This window comes from Ailuropoda melanoleuca, chromosome 17, assembly GCF_002007445.2.
Source record: "Ailuropoda melanoleuca isolate Jingjing chromosome 17, ASM200744v2, whole genome shotgun sequence".
In the NCBI taxonomy this organism is placed as follows: Eukaryota; Metazoa; Chordata; class Mammalia; order Carnivora; family Ursidae; genus Ailuropoda; species Ailuropoda melanoleuca.
In genome coordinates, this window is record NC_048234.1 from 753,076 (window position 1) to 758,088 (window position 5,013).

The 5,013-nt window shown below is 61.7% G+C and overlaps 1 long non-coding RNA gene across 1 annotated transcript in view; it reads right to left on the reverse strand.

Annotated features, from left to right (window-relative positions):
• Window positions 1-1,694: 1,694 nt before the first annotated feature.
• Window positions 1,695-5,013, reverse strand: part of LOC117796987 — a 3,833-nt gene continuing 514 nt past the window's right edge. Inside the window, exons 2-3 of the long non-coding RNA XR_004621793.1 lie at window positions 3,813-4,948; window positions 1,695-3,696 (exon numbers count right to left, since the gene is read on the reverse strand). This is a non-coding gene — a long non-coding RNA (uncharacterized LOC117796987). The remainder of the gene's footprint in view (window positions 3,697-3,812; window positions 4,949-5,013) is intronic.

Genomic DNA, 5,013 nt, shown 5'->3' on the forward strand with positions numbered 1-5,013 from the left:
GAAGCCGGTGTCTCTGCACGGCTCACACAGGTGCAGTTGGGGGTACTCCCACCGTGTTCGCCCTGGTGGCCTGGAATTGGGAGGGCAGGTGGGCCAGAAAGAGAGGGTGATGAGGTCCATGTGCAGAGAAAGGGGAGGAGGCAGGAGGGGAGGAAGATAAGAGGGAGAAGAGAAAGAGCGGTTTTAAGATCTGTTTCTCGGCCGGGACATGGTGTACCCTCCTCCCTCAGGGAAGGGGGGCAGGTGTCCCGCAGCCCCCCCCCCCCCGCCGTGGTCTGATGCAGAGCGGCCTTGAGTCCACAGCCGGGCACTGTGTCCTGCAGGGGCCCAGGCGGGAAGGGGAGGGCAGCGTGCTCCAGGCCGCATCGAACACAAGCCACAGCCATGAGTTCAAGCTTCCTGGCAGCCACGTTAACAAGGTAAGGAAGAAACAGGTGACGTTTATGTTAACCCAATACGTCAAATTATTACCGTTTTATCGTAAACGAGATGCTTTGTGTTTTGTTTCTGACACGGTCTCTGGAGTCATGCTGACTCAGCATGTGGGTCACGGCTGCTGTCCGACTGCGCGTCCTGGAATGCATACACGCCCTGTCCCGCTCTGGCCCCGCACATTACAAATTAGTTTGACTCCTCCTCAAGCTTCGTATGAACGCGGTCTGACAGTGTGTTCTGTTCTGTGCTCTCTCGCAGTGTTAGTGCATAAGCCTAGCGGGTTCAAGCAGAGGTGTGCTCCTGGGGGTCTTCGCTGGCAGGCGTGGATGTCACGGCCCAGGGAGACAGACAACAAACCAAAAGGTGCCGCCTATCATCACCATCATTCCGGTAGCGATGGAACTCTGTGAAAGGCTACCGGGTGACCACTTACCGTTGTGCGCGTTGTGCACTGCACAATCCGGGGGGGCCCTGTTTACCTCCTTGTCATCTTAGTGTAGTTACTGCAAGTTCCCAGCAGATGGCAGGAAAGTGTCTTGAGGAAGGCTCAGCTTTTCCTAATTTGCTCGGTTGCCATATTGGCTAGTGCTGGCCCTGGGTTTCTGCTCAGGTGGCCTGGAGGAGTCATTTTCTGGGGGCAGAGCCTGCGAATGTCCACATCTGACACCGGCTAGTACCCGTTGGCCAGAGCCAAGCCGGGAGCCATGGCTGGCAGGTGATGCCTGGAACCTGGGCCCTTCTCTCATCCAGTGGAAAGGCCGGGCGGCTGGGCTGGGGTGGGGCGTAAGTCAGGGTGAGGGCGTCGTCACCCCTGCAGACTGGCCCGAGAGCACTGCTGGAGCCTGGGGTCCTGTCCTGAGGGCAGGGCTGCTCCTTTCCCAGCCAGGCCCAGACACCTGCTCCTTCTGGGAATGCATGCGTGGCCCTGACTCCAGCGCAGGACGCGGTCAGCACCTCTGCGACTTTCCCACTGCGACCTCCAACCTCCGCTCCGTGCCTGACCACGCTGAACTTCAGGGTCCAGTAACCACGGCCCCCCGTCGTTCTGGGGCTGGTGCTGGCCCCTGGGTGGTGCGATCTGGGGGACCGGCCCCCCCTCGGGTTCACTGAGTCCTGCCCTCACCTCAATCAAGTCCCCTTGAAAAACTTCCCTCAAGGTCCCCACTTTGACGGCACTTTGGGATCCCGGCCGGACCCCAGCTGCGTTCTGTCCCGGTTACTTCAATCTTCCTGACACCCCGTGGAGTGGTTTTTTCACCCTGTCCCCACCTCTGCCTCCCGATAGTGTTTGCAGAACTGGAGCACAGGACAGGTTAAGGGACCTTTCCGTGGCTGCCCAGCCCGGTCCCCGCAGAGCTGGGGTGGGGAGCAGAACTAAGTCTCTCACCTCAGCTCCGGCCCGGGGTTGTCCCTTCGGGATGCGTTTGCCCTCTGGATGGTGACCGTCTACCACGGTCCTCCTGACTGACACCACGACCATCGGTTTGGTCGTCGGAGGAAGGCCGAGCATGGCTGTCATGCATTTGCCATGGTGCATACGAGGGGTTCCCAGAGGCCAGATCGGTGACACCTGCCCTGAGTCTGCAGGGCGACGTCCAGTGTCGGCAGCGAACGGAGGGTAAGTGCTCTGCTGTACGACAGGCTTGGATTCCTCACCCGGGCTGACCAGCTGTGTGATGCCGTGCAGGTTGCTTGACCTCTCTGAGCCGCGGGCCCTCATTTGTACAGTGGGTTATGACGTTGCTCCGTTGCTGGGTGCTTGGGACGAGTGAGTTAGTGAATGCACAGTAAGTGCTTGCAAGGGCTGACCAGGACACACCGCTGCTCATTACGACGACTGCCACACGGGCTGTGGGCCCAGGGTCACCTCCTCACACACCTGGGCCGCACCCCAGCTGCCCCGGCCCTCGTCGTGCCTCCTAGGAGCCCGTGCTCAGGCGCCTCGGTATTCTGGCTCTCAGCCTGCTTGTGGTCCTGGCAGCTCCCGCCCGCGTGGGAGGAGGGATCCATGGCCTCGGGGAGCCTGCTGCATATTTTGTGCCAGTGTGAACGGTGCGACCTTTCACGGACGTCCCCTTTCCGTAATAAATACTGCAAACGGCCAACCCCGAGTCTTCACCTCCTTCATACGGCTTTTCGGGACCCCTGTGGGGAATTCAGAGCAAGAAAAGTGACCCTGATCTGGAAACTTTGTATTCATTCTGCTGACAGTTTTGCTTTTGTCTCTTAGAAATGCCTTTTCTTTTCCCGGGACTTGGCATCTCCGCCGCCCCATGGGCCGCCCTGTCCGTTCCTAGGCCCAGCATCCCCAGGCCCCACCTCTGGGCTTGCAAACGCCCCAGAGTCCAGATCGGAGGAGGGAACATCGGTGGCGGGCCGGGGGTTGGTGGGGGAGATGGGGGGAGGCTTGCAGCAGGTGGAAGCGGCAAAGAGGCCCCCTCTGATTCGGTGACGCCATCAGCCGTCTCTCCTAACCTCCTTCCCCTCCATGCCTCGTTCCGGCTAATTTAAGAATGGCTGCCTGCCATGGGAACCAGTTTCTGGCGGTGTGCAGAAGCCGGCCTCCCAGGAAGGCTGCTGGAGGGGGAACGGCGGTTAGCTGGGAATTTAGGGACGGGCTCTCGTGGGGCGGACCACTTGGGTGCCTTCTTCCCCTGGTGAGGAGGTGCCCCACAGTGCAGGGAGCAGGCGGTCTGTGCGCCTCCTGGGGGGCGTGAACGCAGCTTGGGAATGGCCACTGCGGTGGAGGGAATCCTGTGTCCTGTTAGACGGACGCCCGTGGGCCTGAGCCCAGCCGGTGCGTGGAGCATGGTGGAGGTTCTGTGGGCCGTTCTGGGCATGGCCTGCCGCCTTCCTACCTGCCAGCTGATGATGCTGTGTGTGACGAGGGTACAGTCCCGCACGGAAGGTCCCGGGCCCCAGGGTACTCACTGCTCAGGGCTGTACGTGAGTCGTTTGTGGGAAGAGGCCGGGGGGCAAACAGAGGGCCGGGCCTGGTGTCGGGGACCGGAATGCAAGCAGAACGAGGTTGCTCGGGCGGCCGGACACCACATGATAATGACGCGCTCGCAGGCTGCCCCACGGGGTCCGGTGCTCCCGTGCACTCCGTGACCAGGACTGCGGTCTGTAGGGTCAAAGTCGTGCTCGAGGACACTGCTTCCCCGGCGCAAGGTCAGGCCGCGATGATGCTGGAGAGCGGGAGTCCCATCTGTGGTCAGACGTGCAGGCCCCTGGGTAATTCGGGTGAGACCAAGTGCAGCCCTAGCATGTGGAGGGAAAGAATCGGAAGCCAGAACCTCGATACCTTCCTCCCACTTACAAGAACCCACTTGTGTGCTCATGGGAACCAGCTAGAATATGTTGGGCTCCCTCCTTACCTGAGGCCAGGACGCTCTTCCTCCTTGGGGCTTGGCCTCTGGACCGCGGTGCAGACCCGGTGTGGCGCTTAGGACGCTTTTCTGGAGCCTTTTGTCAAAACCTGCTTTCCCATCGCTTGCTGGCGGCTGTGACCTGGCCGAGGAGGTCCAGGGTCGTGCCCGGTGAGCCCAGCCACCCCTCCTAGCACTCAAGCTCCCACGGAAGCAGGTGTGAGGCCCTGTGGTCAGGGCCCCGCAGCAGGTCTGGGGCAGAGCGGGGACACATGTCGTTGTCCCTGGCCCCGTCTTGAGCGCCCATGTCCCCGCCTGCGTGAGTCATTCCCTAAAAGGACTCAGGGCCAACGGACTCAGAGCTGGCCGCCCGGTGGTCAGCGGGCTGTCCTCGCTGGAATCGGGGGGGGAGGGGGCTCGTCAGCTGCTCCCTCCCCGTGGGACGAGAGTGTAAGTTTTGCAGGCATGCCATGGAGGGTGACAGTTGATTCATGGGCTCGTGACTAAAAGCCTACGTACTACGTTCCAGGCCTCGGGCCTGAGTGTAGGGAGGTGAGCCGGAGGCACAGGGTTCCTGACCTTACTGGACCTCAGAGTCCACCGAGGGGCTCGCTCAGGGTCCTGCCCCGCGTGGGCTTACCTGGCGGAGAGGGCGGCCTCGTGCGGAATCAGAGACGCAAGACCACCAGGCACCCCTGAGGGCTGAGTGGCTCCGTTTCAGATGCACACGTGGGGGGAGGGGTGCAGAGAAGGGGCGCGCGTGTCCCGCCCGCACTTGCAGGCAGAGCGCAACGAGCCAGGGAAGCGAGGCGGGAGGGGTGAGGCATGCACACGTGCGTGCCCGTGCGTGTGCGTGGGGGTTATTATTACCCCAGTCTTCAGATGAGATGAGGAGGCTGAGGCTCTCATCGGTGAGGGCACCCATCAGTGACGAGGGCGAACGCCGTCATCGGTGCAAAGGCGGAGCCCCGCAGCCCGGGTCTGCTGTGCTGGGATGGCCGGTCGCGTCCTCCGCACGTGGGTGTGGAGGTGAGAGGGGGGTCGGAACATACGTAAGTGTCAGGTTTGCCCTGACTGTGCAGAGGAAGGGACAGGCTTTGGGGGGTTCAAACGCCCCCTCGCGCCTTTGTTCTCTGTGCATAGACCTTTTCAGACGCTGGTCCCCATCTTGCTTTTCTTTGCTGGGCTCCTGGATGAGGAGCTGGCCCGA